Below are 19,605 nucleotides of genomic sequence, written 5' to 3'. Positions count from 1 at the left end.
AAAGATATTAGTTTATTCTAAGAAATAGTATTAGAGGATTTTACAAAAGTGGGTTGGGATTCTGTCTTCTATAAATGAAAGAAAGCTGCACCCATGAAATAGCAACATAAAGGTTACCTAAACAAGAACTACATGACAATGCCAGGAGACATGGTAGCATTGGGTTTTGAAGATGACACAAGGCTCCATTCTTACATAAAGACCTACAGAAAAACAATGTTTTCTGAGAAAGAAGGAAATACATCCCCCCATGAGCAATTATCCTGACAGCTTACTCAGTCCTAAGTGTTCAGCCTTAAATCCATGTACATACAGGCAACACGAAATTTACTTAGTAGGTTATATGTGCATGCGTGTGTGTGTGTGTGTGTGTGTGTGTGTGTGTGTGGTATGTGTGTGTGTGTTCATGTGTGTGTGTGCAAAACACTGATGATTAAAAAAGAACCACAAATGTGGTAGGGAAACAAAAGGTATTGGAGTGGGGATGTTGGAAATTATGTAAATATATATTTTGTATTTTATATATATATACTTATATAAAGTGCATTTCTATATACATTATATATACATAAATGCTTACTATGAGATTCTAAAAAGCATTTAATTGAGAAATAAAGGAACCTGACTAACTTCATACTCTTGCATGTCTGTTCCAAGGTCCATTTATACAGAATCACCCTTAGTTCAGCCCTTAATTTGCACTAGAAAACAATTGATGCTTTGCCCTCACCAAGATTCCTTGATACTTAACTTTTCTCATTCTTTTAACATTGATCCCTCATGCAATGTCTGCTATGTAGTATTTAAGGCTTTATCAAAAGCATTACAAACTGAAAAATAAGTAATTTAGGAAGAGAAGAGTTATACAAAATTTCCCAGGTTATATTTTCTGGAGTGAACCCTTTCAGATTTGCATTAGCTTGGTTTGATTCATATGCCCTTTGCAGCTGATGTAAATACACAGAGCTGACTTCACATACTCCCATAGAAAATGTAACTTCACATTACAGTCGAGTAAGGAAAGCCAGTTCTGAACTGATAGTTACAATTTCTTACAGCTAATGTTTGGGAAGAGCAATTCAAAATATTGCTTCAAAATTACACTCTGTCGTGTCTGTCTTCAGTGAATTGCTCTAAGCTGTCATCTGAAAGAAGAATAAGTAGGAAAGTCTGACAGTTGATAGAGAGAACTGAGTATTCAGACACCATAGTATGGATATACACTCTGAGAGAATATATTGCAAATCCAGTTTCACAGAGATTTCAGACACACACACACACACACACACACACGCACCATTAAGTTTACTGGATTTAGAACTCAAAGCCAGACCACAGACAGCTGAGCACCAGAGGAGCCTTAGAGGTGCTCTCCCACCTGAGCCCACTGGTGAGTCCCCACGCCCACTCCACTGACTATCTGGAAAGAGAACACCTGGAACTCTTGGGGTGCAGGTAGCACAGTGCCTGGGAATGAACTGTCCCAGCACTCATATGTGCCTTGAGCCAGAGATGGTCCACTGCCATGGGAACTAACAGTCTACCCACAGAGAGGTGAACACCCAGGAGCAATCTCCCTCCTGAGCCCCAGGCCCACAGACCAACAGGAGAGACAAGCTCTAGTCAGAGACAAAAATATCACATGGCATCACTGATAACAAGATGGCAAGAAAAAGCACAAGAACCTAAGCAATGAAAAACAAGACAACCTGGCAACATCAGAACCCTTTTCTCCCACCACAGTAAGTAGTGGATATCCCAACACACCAGAAAAACAAGATTTGGACTTAAAAATATACTTCATGATGACGATGGAGGTCCTTGAGAAGCACATGAGTCACTGTGTTAGAGAATTACAGGAGAACCAGAAAAATACACGAAAAGAAGCAGAAACCCTTAAAGAGAAAACAAACAAACAAACAAAAAATCACTTAAAGAGCTACAGGAAAACACAACCAAACAGGTGAAGGAATTGAAACTGGAAATAGAAACAATAAAGTAACTACAAAAGGGACAACACTAGAAATAGAAAACTTAGGAAAGATATCAGAAGTCATAGATGCAAACTTCACCAACAGAATACAAGTGATAGAAGAGAATCACAGGGGCAGAAGACACATCAGTCAGAGAAAATACAAAAGCTATAAAGTGCCTAACCCAAACCATCCAGGAGATACAAGACACATTGAGAAGACCAAATCTAAGGATAGTAGGTGTAGAAGAGAGTGAAGAATCCCAACTAAAAGGCCAACTAAATATCTTCAACAAAATTATAGAAGAAAACTTTCTTAATCTAAAAAAAGAGATGACCCTGAACATACAAGAAGCTTAAAGAACTCCAAATAGATTGGACCAGAAAAAAATATCCTCCAAACACATAATAGTCAAAACACCAAATGTTCAAAACAAAGAAAAGATACTAAAAGCAGTAAGGGAAAAAGGGCAAGTAACATATAAAGGCAGACCAATCAGAATTACATCAGACTTTTCAACAGAGTCAATGAAAGCTAAAAGATCGTGGAGAGAAGTTATACATACTCAAAGAGAAAGCAAATACTAACTTGGGTTACTATATCCAGCAAAACATACAATTACCATTGATAGAGAAATCAAGATATTTCAGCACAAAAACAAATTTAAAAAATATCTGTCCACAAACCCATCACTACAAAGGATAATAGAAGAAAAACTCCAACACAAGGAGGTAAACTACATCCTAGGAAAAGCAAGAAAATAATCTTTTTGAAACAAAACCAAAATAAGAAAAACACACAAACATAATTCTACCTCTAAACAAAAAATAACAGAAAACAACAGTCACATTTCCTTAATATCTCTTAACATACAAGGACTTCATTCCCCCAATAAAAAAGGTAGAGACTATCAGACAGAATATACAAACAGGATCCAGCATTTTTCTGCATGCATGGAACATATCTCATTGACAAAGACAGACACTACCTCAGAATAAAAGGCTGGAAAAAATTTTCAAGCAAATGGTGCCAAGAAACAAGCTGGAGTTGCCATTCTAATATCAAATAAAATAGATTTTCAACCAAAATTTATCAAAAAGATAAGAAAAGACACTTTTTACTCACCAAAAAAAAAAAAAAAAAATCTATCAAGATGAAGTCTTAATTCTGAACATCTATGCTCCAAATATGAAGGCACCCATATTCATAAAAGAAATTCTACTAAAGCTCAAAGCATATATTACAGTACACACAATAATAGTGGGAGACTTCAACATTCCACTTTCATCAATGGACAGATCATGGAAGCAGAAACTAAACAGAGACACAGATAAACTAACTGAGGTTATGAACCAATTGGATTTTATATACATCTATAGAAAATTTCATATTAAAACAAAAGAATATACCTTCTTCTCAGAACCTCACAGCACCTTCTCCAAAACTGACCATATAGTCAGTCATAAAACAGGCCTCAACAGGTACAAAAGGTGGAAATAATCCCAAGCATCCTATCAGATCACTGTGGACTAGAATGGTCTTCAAAAAAAAAAAAAAAAAAAAAAAACAAAAACAACAAAATGCTACATACAAATGGAAGCTGAATAATGTTCTATTCAATGATAACTTGGTCAAGGAAGAAATAAAGTAAGAAATTAAGGATTTTTTATTTAAGAACTTTATTTAAATAACAAAGATAAATGTACAAATTTTAAGCATTTTTGCATAAAAGTATGGGAATACATTTTTGTCATTGCTTGGCTTTTTTTATAAGGATTGATAGTGTGCATTAAGATCTTACTTACAATGAGCATAAAGTACATGTAAAACAGGATGTAACCTGAAATTAGTCAAGGTTTTCTTGGTGTGTAAGGAGTAAACATAATGGTTTTTTCTTTTCTTTTTTTTTTTTTTTTTCTTGAACTTCACACAGTCTGTGAGTTGTTTCTGGGGTGTTCAGAGCTTTCTGGGGTTAGTATCCAATTTAACGAAAATGAAGGCACAGCTTATTCAAACTTATGGGATGCAATGAAAGAAGTTTTAAGAGGAAAACACATATCTCTGAGTGCCTCCAAAAAGAAATGGAAAAGAGCATACACTAGGAGCTTGACAGCATACCTAAAAGATCTAGAATGAAAAGAAACAGATACACCAAAGAGGAATAATCAAATTCAGAGCTAAAATCAACCAAGTAGAAACAAAAAGAACTGTACAAAAAATCAACAAAACCAGGAGCTGGTCCTTTGAGAAAAGCAATAAGATTGATAAACCCTTAGCGAGACTAACTAGATGGCACAAAAAGTGTATCCAAATTAACAAAATCAGAAATGAAAGGGGATACGTAACAACAGAAACTGAGGAAATTCAATAAATCATTAGATACTACTACAAAAGACCTATAGTCAACAAAATTGGATGATCTAGAGGAAATGGATAATTTTCTAGACAGGTACCAGGTACCAAGGTTAGATCAGGATCGGATAAACCATCTAAACAGTCACATAACACTTAAAGAAATAGAAGCAGTTATTAAAAGCCTCCCAAACAAAAATAGCCCAGAACTAGATGGCTTCAGTTCTCAATCCTATCATACCTTCATAAAAGACCTAATACCAAGACTCTCCAAACTATTCCACAAAATAGAGACAGAGTGAATACCACCCACTCATTCTTTGAAGTCACAATTAGGCTCATACACAAACTACACAAAGTACTTACAAACAGAACGTACTTTAGACCATTTTTTCTCATGAATATTGATGTAAAAATACTCAACAAAATACTTATGAACCAAATCAAAAAGCACATCAAAGCAATCATTTACCATGATTAAGTAGGCTTCATTTCAGGGATGTAGAGATGGTTCGGTATGTGGAAATCTATCAACATAATCCAATATATAAACAAATTTTAAAAGAGAACACATGATCTTCTCATTAGATGATGTAAAAACATTTGGCAAGATTCAATAGCCCTTCATGTTAAAAGTCTTGGAAAAATCAGGAATTCAAGGCCCATACCTAAACATAATGAAAGCAATATTTAACAAAATAGTAGCCAACATAAAACTAAATGGTGAAAAATTTGAAAAAAATCCCACTTAAATCAGGGACTAGACAAGGCTGCCCAGTCTCCCCCTACCCATTCAGTCTAGTACTGGCAGGCCTAGCCAGAGCAATTAGACAACAACAACAACAACAACAACAACAACAACAACAAAATAAGGTCAAAGGAAGATAAATCAGAAAGGAAGAAGTCAAAATATCACTATTTGCAAATGATATTATAGTATACTTAAGTGATCCCCAAAACTCCACCAGAGAACATTTTTTTTTGTTGATAAACAACTACAGCACAGTGACTGGATATAAATTTAACTCAAACACATCAATAGCCTTCCTATAATCAAAGGAAAAACAGGCTGAGAAAGAAATAAGTGAAAGGACACCACTCACAATAGTCAGAAACAATATAAAATGCCTTGTTGTGACCCTGACCAAGCAAGTGAAAGATCTGTCTGACAAAGCTTCAAATCACTTAAGAAAGAATTTGAAGATCTCAGAAAATGGAAAGATCTTGCATGCTCATGGATTGGAAGCATCAACATAGTAAAAATGGCCATCTTTTCTAAAGCAAACTACAGATGCAATGCAATTCTCATCAAAATTCCAACTCAATTCTGTATAGTGTGAGAAAGAGCAATTTGTAAATTCATTTGGAATATCAAAAAGCCTAGGATAGCAAAAACTATTTTCAACAATTAAAGAATTTCTGGGGAATCACCATCCCTGATCTTAAGCTTTAAATGATAAAACCATTTGGCATTGGTACCAAGATATACAGGTAGATCAATGGAACAGAATTGAAAACTCAGAAATAAACCCAGATACCTATCATCACTTGATCTTTGACAAACAAAGTAAAATCATTCAAAGAAAAAAGGATAGCATCTTCAACAAATGGTGCTGGTTTAATTGGCAGCCAGCATACAGAAGAATGCAAATCAATCCATGTTTATCTCCTTGTACAAATCTCAAACCCAAGTGGATCAAAGACTTCCACATAAAACCAGGTACACTGAAACTAATATAAGATAACCTGGGGAAGAGCTTAGAACAAACAGGCACAGGGGAAATTTTCCTGAACAGAACATCAAAAGTTTATGCTCTAAGATCTTGGTTTGACTAATGAGACCTCATAAAATTGCCAAGTTTCTGTAAGGCTAGTGACATAGTCAAGAGGACAAAACAGCAACCAACGGTTTGGGAAAGGATCTTTACCAATCCTACATCTGATAGAGTGCTAATATCCAATATACACAAAGTACTCAAAAAATTAGACTCCAGAGAATCAAATAATTCTATTAAAACTGGGGTTCAGAGCTAATCAAAGAAATCTCAACTGAAAGATACTGAATGGCTGAGAAGCACCTGAAGAAATACTCAACATTCCCAGTCATTAGGAAAATGCAAATCAAAACAACCCTGAAATTCTACCTCACACCAGTCAGAATGGCTAAGTTTAAAAACCCAGGTAACAGCAGGTGCTGGTAAGGATGTGGAGAAAGAGGAACACTTTTCCATTGTTGGTGGTATTGCAAGCTTGTACAACCATTGTGGAAATCACTCTGGTAGCTCCTATGAAAATTGGACATAGTACTACTTGAAGAACTGGATATACCACTCCTAGGCATATACCCAAAGACACTCCAACATCTACCAAGAACACATGTTCCACCATGTTCATAGCAGTCTTATTTTTAATAGCCAGAAACTGGAAAGAAGCCAGATGTCCTTAAATAGAAGAATAGATTTAAAAAATGTGGTGCATTTACACATGGTGTATGACTCAGCTATTAGAGACAATGACTTTATAAAATTCTTAGTCAAGTGGATGGAACTGAGTTTCCATATCTGAAACCAGCCACAAAAGAACACACATACTCACTGATAAGCAGATACTAGCCCAAAAATCTCTGAATAACCAAGAAACCATTCAAAGACCTTATAAAGCTCAAAATGAAGGAAGACAAGAATGTGGATGCCTCAGTCCTTCTTCGAAGGGCGAATGAAGCACACATGGTTGGAAATACAGAAACATATCAAGGAGCAAGGATTGAAGAAAAGATCATTCAGAGACTTCCTCATCTAGGGTTCCACCACATATGTGGCCACCAAACCCAAGTACTATTGCTGATGCCAAAAGTGCTTACTGGCTGGTTTCAGATATGGATGCCTCCTCAGAGGCTCTTCCAGAGTAACATGAATACTGTTTAGGATGCTTGTAGCTAGCTAGCTATCAGACTGAACACAGGGTCCCCAAAGAATGAGCTAGAGAAAGGTCTGAAGGAGCTGAAAGTGCTTGCAGCCCCATGGGAAGAATAACATTATAAACCAACCAAACCCTCCAGAACTTCCAGGGACTAAAACACCAACCAGTGAGCACACATGGAGAGACCCATGGCTCAGTTGCATATGTAGCAGAGGGTAGCATTGTTTGCCATCAGTGGGAGAAGATGCCTTTGTTCCTATGAAGGTGCCTTTTTTCCCAGTTTAAGAGAATGCCAAGGTGCTGAGGTTGAAAGGGTGTTTGGGAGAAGGAGCAACATTATAGAAACAAATGGAGGGGGAGGGGAGCTGTGAATGTGGAGAAAGAGGATAACATCTGAAATGTAATTACAGAGTATTCGATTAAATATAAAAGAATAAAAACTCAATTTAAGCTAATATGTATTTTTCTTTTTTGTTTTTCTTTGAAATTGTATTTTGATTACAATTTATCCCTCTTCCTTCTTTCTCCAAACCACCCCATACATGTTAAAATCTGTGTAAAAAATTAAAATACTAAAGTTTTCTAAAAATTAGATGGAAAATATATCATCAAAGACTTTTATTGAAAAACTTATATATTTATAGACAAAATCCAATTTTGGTATATTTTAATTATCTGAATATTACAGTTAGTAATTATTTATTATTATCTTATTTATTTCTAGTTAATGTAATGATCAGGTTTACACTCTCACACAGTTCCATTTTGTGTTGCTGGTATTTTTGCTTAGGACACATTTCCTGAAATGATTAATAGGGAACAATAAGGTGCAGAAATGCTGCCTGAGATATCATCATCTATAGAATTGTCCTAGTCTTAAGGTCTTAAAGGCCTTATGTATCTGGAGGCATAATTGAAAACCTCCATTTGGAGAAACGCAATGAAATATTTTATCACCAACAGTTTGGACAGAAAGCCACTATGAGGAATTTGATGGAATTTCTATATGTGAAATGACTTTAGATAAATGTCAAGCCCACTATTGGCTATGCCTTTCCCAGTTTGTGCAACTGGAACAAATTAATGCTGAGAACATTAAATTTAAAAAAAGAACCCACACTCCACTTGGTCCTGGAGGGCACTAGTACAGCGGCATGATAAGCTTGGCAGTTTTCTCATTGTGACCTCGATTGACTGAATGCATTTCTCCTTAGTAAAGGCAAAGGCCCCACCCTAAGGCTCTGATCTCATAAACTCTCATGCACCAAATGAAAAACCTCCCAATCCCATTACACTGTTGATAACCACTTTCACATTAAAAGTGTCAGAACTTTATAAAACAGCATTCTCTGATTCCAGGAATTTTAATTAATTTGTTATTTATACATTTGGTAAGGTGTCAGTCCATCTGTCAGTCTATGTAACCTCTTTGTAAATGATGCTTTTGTATAGGTAAATGCATATATTGGAGAATAGTTAGTTGCAGATTATTCAGAAAATTACATTTTGGCATGGAAAAAAAGAGCCAATGGTTTCTGTTTGTGCATAATATCTGAGAGTTTTCCTGTTAAGTTACTGTACTAGCTGGTTTTGTGTCAAATTGACACAAACTGGTATTATCAGAGAGAAAGGAGCCTCAGTTGAGGAAATGCCTTCATGAGATCCAGCTGTAAGGCATTTTTTTAACTAGTGATCAAGGGAGGAGGGCCCATTGTGGGTGGTGTAATCCCTGGGCTGGTAGACCTGGGTTCTGTAAGAAAGCAAGCTGAGCAAGCCAGGGGAAGCAAGCCAGTGAGTAACATCCCTCCATGGCCTCTGCATCAGCTCCTGCTTCCTGACCTGCTTGAGTTCCGGTCCTGACTTTCTTTGGTGATAAACAGCAATGTGTAAGTGTAAGATGAATAAACCCTTTCCTCCCCAACTTGGCTTCTTGGTCATGATGTTCTGTGTAAGAGTAGAAACCCTGACCAAAACAGATACCATTTTTACAAAAGGGGGGCTAATGATAAGTTTCATAAATATCCTACAACCCCCTCCCCTAAAATGGTTGGCATCTGTCCATAGTCATAAGATATCTGATGGGGATATAGGTTGGTCTTACTATCTTTCATGTGTTAAATTGCTAGTCTGAGTTTGTTTTTGAGTAGTATTCTCATTTTGATCAAATTCTAGTTTATTTAAGACCTTAACTACAACACTCATGTTATCCTTGTCTTCTTTATTTCATACTAGGTACTATGACTTTTCCAAATTAAAATTCACTTTGTGAATTTATTGGCACAAATGTGAAAAATCTTTATCAGGCAACTCAAAATGTCTCCATTTGCCATTGTCCAACATTTTGCCTTCAACTTCATAGGCAAACTCATGAACACCAGAAACATCAGGAAGGAACTCAGTGTTCACGCCCATAAAATGAAACGATTTGGAGGAAGATTTATCACCAGTGTGTGGAATTAAAATATATGTCAGTGTAAGTGAAGTGGCTTTCAACAGAAAGAAAAGTGTGCTTGAGGAATGCAGATTCAACCCAAAATTTGTTAACTTGAAATGCAAGGCATTACATGAACAACCATTATGTGTGTGCTTAAATATGAGAGAAAATATGGATGTAGGAATTTGTATTTAGCAGTTCTGTTCCCAAGACTTACATCCCTGTATCAACACACATTTTAGAAAAAAATAACACTTCTGTGAATATGACGAGCATTTAATAGAAAATATTTTAAATATTTATAGCTCAGGGTCAAGTCTATTCTGTTAACATACCAGTGAATGTTTTCAAAATAAATTCATAAATCTATAGCTAGATAAGATTTTAACCACATTTTTTGTATGGTTGCTATCCACTCATCAGTCAGTAAAGTATCATGTTAATCAACATTAAGATGACAGTGGATATTCTATATTTGCTTATCACCTCCCATTTATAGTTGCATCTGCTGGATAGTATGATAGCTGTCAAAGCTTATATATTTGAGTCAGGCTAGTAAAAATATTCTTGCTGGCTTTTATGTTTTATCTTACTAATTTTATGTCAGCTATGGCTCATTTCATTCCCTAAATATAAGATTTTACTAGCTAATGAATTTGGACTTCCACTCAATTGTAGTCTCTTCTTGGACCACACAGTATTTCACGAGCTTTTAAAATATAATCTTCCTTGCATTAAAATATTAAATTTAATACATTTTGAGTATAATATATATATATATATATTAAAATAAGTTGTTGGTAAGGGTCATTAATATATACACAAGCGTAGCTGGTCATTAAGTTTGCAGTAGGTCTAATGTTCAGAGCTGTGGCATAAGGAAGGGAAAACCTTTTCATTTTGCCTTTTTAAATGGGACAGTAGGTAGTTGAGCTGAGTGGCATACAAGCACCTTCCAGCAGGAAATAACCAGGTTCTGAATGTAGAAGCATGAGGCAATTAGGGCTCTTTATAAAAGTAACCAGAGGAACACAGAGTGCTCCTTCGTGTTTTACATCCTTAGAGTACCCCGTGAGAAGACATAAAATAAACACAGAGTAGGACTTCACCAGACAATGAATTTGGTTTAATCTTTCTCTCCCAAGAGTGTAATATTTTGATAAATAAATTATTATTTTTATCAGCTACTCAGTTCAGAGAATATTATTCTAAAAGATTAAATAGAATATGAATGAGAGAGGCTTAATCAATATATTTATACCTGACATTTCACAAAATAATAAAAATGAATATATTCCAAGTAATAAAAAGGTTGGAAAAACATTTACGCAAATTTATATGTATATGATAACTCTTTAGAAAGAAATATTAGGCAAGATTTTCATTAAATACCAACATAAGAAATGAATTTTGGTATTGCATCCATCTTTTGCAAAATATTGGAAAAAATCATCCAAAAGAGTTTAACACCTGTTATGTGTTTTAACCAACAATAGAAAATTGTGATATTTAGTCATATTTTAATGCTACACATACATATTATTCTTGATTCTAATATTTTCAATGAAACAACAGCAAATGTTCTAAGTTAAAGAATATGGTAATTCTTTGACAAATGAAGAAAAGAGAAATATTATATCATAAATTATCAAAAATAAGTAGCTCTTAGATAAACATAAATAAAACCAAATGCTGTTTATTTGAAAGTACCAGTAAAATTGTGCTAGATTAAGCAAATAAAAGAAACTTAAAGACTCAAACTCACAAGTCAAGTGATTATAAAATTTGTAGAAACAAAAACAACTATAAATACTATAAAATGCATAGATAACAGTTTTACAGCTACTGAAACGAACTGAAGAATAAATAAATGAACAACATGAAAAAAACCAGACTTAGCAAATAGGACAAAATTTTGAAAGAAAGAAAATTACCTCTGCTTAAAGGTCAGCTCAAGGTGACTTGCACTAAATTTTTACTCATGCTTAAAGAACAGAAATTTTCCACACAGTATCCACAGATCAGAAGAAGGAAAATCCACCCTGAAAAGAAAACTAGAGTTATAAAAACCTTACTATTAAAAATGAATGAATGGTCATGTGCATTCGTCAAATAAGCAGATATGTGAACTAATTAATCTACTCAAGACCTTGACAGGAAAACCTCTAAAGAGAATGAAACTGGGAGAGAAAATCCAAGCCATGGAGGAAAATGTTGAAACTAAAACACTGAAGCAGGCATGAAAAAACCAAGCACACGTGACTGCTTCTTTGGTCCTGGGAAGTGCCTCAGCTAGGACAGGCACCTCCAAGTCTGATGCGAGTTCCATCTTAGGGCCCCCCTGGCAGAAGGGGAAAGCCCACTCCTCAAGTCTGTACTATGGCCCCTGTGAGAATACACTGGCATGTTCAAGTCAAATACTTCAGTCAATGAATGGAAAAGGGGAGGCTTATTTCTCACAGTTATGAATGCTAACTATCCCTTACAAAAGTGTCTTTTGGGGGATAGTCTTGTGCACTTGGTCTAGATTTTTTTCAGTTTTGTCAAGTATAGGCATTTGTAGTAGAATGTGATGATGTTTTTTGAATATTGTCAGTTTCTGTTGTTATGTTTACCTTTTCATTCTTGATTTTGTTAATTTGAATACTGTTTGTACCCTTTAGTTACTTTTGGTAAGGATTTATCTATCTTGTTGATTTTCTCAAATAACCAGTTCTTGGCTTTGTTGATCTGTTGTGCTGTTCTATTTCTTTCTAATTAGCTGATTTTAGCCCTGAGTTTGTCTACTTCCAACCTCTTGGGTATGTTTGCTTCCTTGTGTATTAAAGCTTTCAAGTGTGCTGTTAAGTCAATGTGTGAAAGCAGGATCTGTTTAGATTTGTTTAAATTTGATTTTGTTGTGGAATAACTTCCTTTCTCCACATATAGTGATTAAAGTTTTTGCTGGGTATATTAGTCTGGACTGGAACTTGTGGTCTCTTCGGAACTGCAATACATTTGCCCAGACTCCTCTGGCTTTTTGTTTCATTTTATAATTTATTTATTTACATCACAAAAGCTACCTTCCTCCTATTCCCACCTTACAGTGACCCTCCATCCCCACTCTTCCCTTCTCTGAATAGGTAAGACCCCTGATATCCTTCCACCTTTCTGCAGGGTTACACATATCCTCTCCCACTGAGGCCAGACAAGGCAGCCCTATTGGGAATGAATCCCATAGTTAGACTGTAACTTTATGGCGATCCTCTGGTCCAGTAGTTGGGGACCCACATGGAGATGGAGCTACACTCTGCATACTGTATACATGTGTTCTTTGGTTTATAGCTCAGTCTCTGAGAGCTCCCAGGTGTCCATGTTAGTTGACACTCTTGGTCCTTTTGTGCCGTTCCCATAACATTCAGGGACTTCATTCATTTTTCCCCAATTCTTCCAGAAGAGTTCCAGACCTCCATCCAATGTTTCTTGTGAGCATTTGTATCTGTTTCAGTCAGCTGCTGAGTAGAGCCTCTCAGAGAACAGTTATGCTAGGCTCCTGACTGCAAGCACAATATAGCATCATTAATAGTGTCTTGGATTGGTGCTTGCCCATGGGATAGGTTTCAAGACGGTCCATTTATTATTTGGTCATTTCTTCAGTCTCTGCTCAGCTTTGTCTCTGCATTTTTTTAAGGCAGGACAAAATTCGGGTCCAAAGCTTTGTGGGTGAGTTGGTGTTCTTATCCCTCCACTGTGGGTCTTGCATAGCTTTTAAAGCTTTTGTTGAAAAGTCTGGCATAATTCTGATAGGTCTACTTTTATATGTTATTTGGACTTTTTTTCTTTTATATTTTAATATTTCCATTGTTCTGTGTAATTAGTATTTTGATTATTTTGTTGTGGCCAGTTTTTCTTTCTGGATTATTTTATTTGGTGTGTCTATGTGAGCTTCATGTATGTTTATAAACATAGGCATCTTTTTCTTTATGTTAGTGTAGTTTTCTTTTGTGATTTTGTTGAAAATGTTTTCTGTGGCTTTGAACTGGGAATTTTCTCCTTTGTGTATTTCTATTATTATTTTTAGCTTTGGTCTTTTCATAGTATACCAATTTTATATTTATATATATATATATAAATTAATTACAGATATTTAAAATGAATACAGATGATATTCTGAGAGCATTTTTAGAACAAGTAAGTACATATTAGCAAAAACGACACATTTAAAGATTAGACAACTGAAGCATAAAAATTAAACACAAATATTTAGTTTTATTTTATTTTTTAAAAAATGGTATCATGCCATACAATAGGAAAATGATATTTTCAATTGTTTTGGATACCTCCCTAGATTTTATGTCACAACATTTAAAAAGCTTTACTTAGAATATATCAAATACATACATGTAAAGACCCACACACAAACATACACAGTAAATCCAAAACAAAAGCAAAAAAGCTAACAACAACAAAAACCTATTACTATAAAATTTCAACACCTGTTATTTGTAAGATTTTAGGTATATGAGAGGAAACAAAACCCCAACAAGTTAAAGTAAGGTAAAGAAATATAAATGCAAAAATTGCATTTAGTTATAATTAAAATTATAAAATAATCAACAGACAAACCACGAAATCAAAGATAAATTCATATATACCCAATGAAAGACTTGTATCTAGACTACATAAAGAGCTTGTCAAAGGCTATAGAAATGGCTCCATAGTTAAGAGGCAGCATTGGTCTTAAAGAGGCCACTTATTTATTTCCAAGCAACCATGGTGGTTTACAACTGCCTGTAACTCTCACTTCCTGGGATCGATACCAATTTTCTGGATGCTCTTCCAATCACAACCACACACACACACACACACACATGCAAGTATAAAATGAATCTTTTAAAATTAAGAATGGTTTTAATTCTTTAAATGTGAAACCTAGTGTAAAGACTCTACAGGGTATTTAAATAAATATCCTTCCAAGGAAGCTACTTGAATGTTAAAAAGAACAGTCAAGAACAGTTAGAATCTTAGAGGAATCAACTAATGCAAACACAATAACACTTCATCCTAATTGGATGCCTAGTTATCAACCAAAAGAACTGAGATCCTTTCTCTACAGCATTGGTAATGTGAATGGTGCTACTAAATGCCCAATTCAGTTATTCAAATGTGGTTTCACAGAGTTGTTAAATTATCCTGGATTACATATCAAGTTATGTACACAGTAGGTAGTAATTGAACATTTAAGCATTGTGAAACTTTTCTGGAACTCTTATTATGGCACTATTTTTTATCAAAACAAAGGTGCTAATATCTGAACTATATATCCAGTGATGAATGTACCAACAAAACCTGCTCCATTCATTGGATGAGATTTTTGTTCCACATAAAGAAGTGATGAACTGGATGGGTATTCACTACAGCTTCAAAGTGTCATAATAAACAAAAGATGCTCTTCCTAAAAGAGTGCACATTCCATCCCATAAAGGTACAGAAGCATAGAAGACATAGTTTACTGGTGAGTACCCATGACTGGAGTATCCTGGAAACACATGGCAGAAAGAACATTCTTACGGTGTGCAGACCTTTCTAATATTAATTGTGCTACTGATTGCCAAAGCAAACGTACTAGAAACATGTAAATGCATGCCTCCTGAGGATGAAATTTATACTCCAATGCTTTCGAAGAGGAATTGGTTACTCCAGTGATGAAGTATGAGTACACTAGTTATAACAGAAACAAGGCTGGTGAGTTTAGGAATTCTTAAATACATTAATCTAAATGAGGTATAAAAGAAAATGCTGAAAAATGGCTATTTATGTATGTATATAGCTAGGAAAATGGCAAATAAGATGTTTTCTGATAGTAATACACATTATTTAAAATAAAAGGAAGTATAATACAGCATAACTAAAGAAAATGTGGAAAGCTTAGATTCTGTAACTTCAACCATAAAATCTAGAAGTAGGATCAGACATGAAGCGTCTGCTTTCCACAAGGCAATGTTCAAACAATTTTTGTTTGCATAGAGAAGAAAATGGATGAGCAAAGATAATACATATTTAGAAAGACTTAGCTTTCTCACTTTGTTAAAATGCGAAATACGAAGTTGGTCCTTAGGCTAAAATCAAGTGATATAACTGCAGGATTTTGTAAGATAAAAAAAGAAATACCTTAACATTTACTAAGGGCTTGCTTTGTTTTGGCTTATGCTCACAGTAGAGAAAGGTCAGACATGGATATTCTGGGTTCAAGAAACCTGCTTTCGCACACTGATGATGACTGAAAAAGAAAGGACATGAAGTCAGTGACACAAGAGCCTTTGCTTCAATTAGTTTAGAGGAAATGAAGGTTTATTACATCTAACAAGAAAAATTTTATATCTAACAAGAAAAAATTTAAGGGGAAAGATTTAAACAGGTTCCTATAGTAAATCTCCCCTATAATTGCAGAAGTATAGGTTTTTAAAAACAAATAACTATTAAGTTATACAAATGTTATTCATTTATAATATGACCTGAAGGTATAAGTAAATTTAAAGTCATAACTGTTGACTTGGTTTATTCTGATATTTATCTTTACAGTGGGTATTTGTATATACAGACTGTGTATATGTGTTTATGTATGCATGCATATATATGTGCCGAGAATTTTTGTGTATGTATATGCCCACATGTGTGGGTACATGTGGGCATGCATGTGTATATGCACATTCTGCCATTACTGTATACAGAGGAGGATGTTAGATGTCATTCATCAGTCTGTACCTTATTCCTTTAAGAGAGCCCTTGTAACTGAGACAGGGACTAAGGCAGTAGCCAACAGGCAGCAGCAATAAGAATGCCTTTGCTCTCCTTCCATTCCACAATGTGGTGAGTGACTGTATCTGGCTTTTGATATGTCTGGTGGGATTAATAGTCTTTTTGCTTGACGACGAAACATTCTTACACATGGAGTCATACTTCCAGCTCTATTCTGAGAGATATTTTTAAAATAATTTATGTCAGTTTTGTGTGCAAGAGATTACACATTCAGATGATAATTTTGAAACACTGTAAATTGATTTGTAAACCATTATGGTTATTTATCAACGAAGATAGAAGTTATTGCAATCATCCCATCTCTACCAATGAAAAATGTTAATTTATTCAAATAGTATAATAATCTCAATTTGCTCAACATTTGCAAAGCATTTTTGCATCTTCCTACTGCGAAAGTTCTTTTTTTTCTTTTTAACAAAGAAATAAATAGTCTAGTTGGTTGAAGTGGTTGTCTGTTGATGAACGTTTGGTGATTGTGGAAACTGAGGTAAGACCCTTGGTCAAATTTGTTTAACTTCTAAAGCATTCATTGTATAACATGAAGTCAGACATCTTCATGAAGAACGGACCTATTCTGTTGGCTAGTTCTGACTACAGTGAGCATGGAAGGAGTGTTTCTCATTCATTGCTGGCAGACTTCTCCTACACTTCTCCTGGTTTGCTGAGATTTAGAAAGCATTGTTGGACCAGAGTAGGAACAGACTGAAAGCAGGGCACATGACTGTTTTCATTTATATTTTATAATATTTTTAAATTGTTGGACAGTGATGCAGTTATGAGACTGGAAAGTGCTTTGGATATTCTAGGTCCAAACAACATTGGTTATCAATAGTTGTAATATATATATAATCTCATTTTGTCACGTCAATGCTATATATAATGTTTAATTATTTCATAGAGTTATATATCTATATCTATATGTATATGTATATAATGATATCATACACATATACATATACAGACAAATTTTGGAAGCTCAAGAGGCACTCAGTTATTGAGGCATTTTTTAAAACTTTACAGTTTGAGTCAAATGCTCACTGCCTTTTGAATAATATTTGCTGAATTCTTTTTCAATTTCTTGTACAGTTGTAAGATAAATGCAGACTCATGCCTGAGAATACCCAGGCAGGACACAAGAAACAAAGCGCTTCTAGTAGTTGATGGTTTCTGGCAAATAAGCAATCAATTGTATCTAAGTGCACAGCTCCTGGTTGATTGAGCACCCTCCAGAAGAAATCCACACATTTAAGTGTATAGGGGCGCCATGAACTATAATTGATGGAGTTTTTTTTAAGTCAAACATAAATTGTGTTGGTAGAAAAATTAATGTAGATCATGAAGGAGTTAGGAAGGAGGTGAATATGATTAAAATATATTGTACAGAATTATCAAAGAACTAATAAAAAATAAAAACTAACTACTGAAGATATGTCTGTAATATTTAATATATATCATATCTCCAGTCCTTGTGATTATCTGATTCACTCTCTTGAAGATTAATACTACCAACTACTTTGGCCCCAGATATGAGACTCTGTGTCTGGTACCTGTAGCATTTAGACATAAATTCTATGCCTCCCACTTTCTTTCACTTAAAACTCAACAGTATACTAAAGAAAGAACAATATGAATAAATAAAAACACTTTTGTTTTTATTGCACAGCCCATGATGACTTGGGGCTATTAGAAGTGATCTTAGGCTGCAGAGGTAGCACAGTGAATATGTGCTTTGCTGCAAAGTGTGTAGAGCATATCCTGGTGTAGATTTGTAGATGTCAATCCCTGGGACCAAAGTTAAAGCTAGGAAAGCATGAAATCACATTTGTAATTCTAGAATGTGGAGGTCAGAGAATGGAGACCTCTCTATCACACTGCCTGGCTGAACTCCAAGTCATTATTAGCAAGTTCGGGAGTGGTTTGAGGTTCCATCTAAATGAGATGTATCAATGGAATAAGACACCTAACACACATACATGCCCACACACATGCACACACACATACATGCTTGCATGTATGCACCTATACACACATGTACATATGCACACACATGTAAACACATACCTGTGTATGTGTACCTATAGAAATGTAGATGCACACATGTATGTGAACTATTCAAACATTACCATGGTTTGAGAAGAAGTGTATGTACAACTGTGGTACTTTAAGAATATCAAATTTTTATCACACAAATTATGTTTTTTCCATTCTTTTAAAGCACACAGATATGCATTTTTCACTTATTCATATTGACATCCTATTTTCTGATTATATATTTTAGATTTTGACATATACATACACATATATATATATATATATACATACCCATATACATATACATATATATTTGGTATTATGTAAAATAATTTTTTATCTTTCCAGTTGGTGACATCTTTCACTGATTTTGCATTTAAGAATTGGTAGATCAAGGACATAAGTGACCCATTAAAATTCAGCCCTGGAAATTTTTTGCTAGATTATATTTTACCATAACTGATTTGCACATGTGATTTATTACCATGCTTATGGTTTCTGGAAGTATTCTGAGAAGGCCACAACTTAATGAAGGGGAATTTATTTTTCAGTCCTTGAAAATGTGATAATTGTTTATAGCTGGTTTAACACAGATTTCTGAGAGGAGTCAAATTTCCTTGCTCACAGTATTGAATGTCAAAGTATGTTACCATATCTCTCCTTAATGGACACTTAGTCTACGTCAAAGTTCAGCTTGATAAAGCATTTGCGAGGCAGTATACAGCATGTACTAACATGTTATTTAGTAATTATATGGTCTAGGTCATCATAACAAAAATATTAAAAAAAAACACTGAAAGTATAGGTATGTTGAAGTCTAGACAATTGAGAGAAACCACGTTCTTAGAGTCAGCTCTTGTCTACAAGTGTAAGTTCTTCAAAATGGTACATTATAATTCTAAATATATATTAATTCTTCAGAAATGAAATTCAACTTGGAATGTTGATAAGTTTAATGAATTACTATATTAGTCAGCCCTAACTTTTAGAAAGAGAGAAAGAGAAATTAGGTATTTATATAAATAAGTTGGACTTGTTTACCAGAAAACCAATAACGTATTTGCAAAAGAATCCTATACTTGCAAAATTTTAATCCCA

This window comes from Micromys minutus (assembly GCF_963924665.1).
Source record: "Micromys minutus genome assembly, chromosome: 20".
Taxonomy (NCBI): Eukaryota; Metazoa; Chordata; class Mammalia; order Rodentia; family Muridae; genus Micromys; species Micromys minutus.
The sequence above is the reverse complement of the archived record's forward strand: the minus strand, read 5'-3'. Positions refer to the sequence as shown.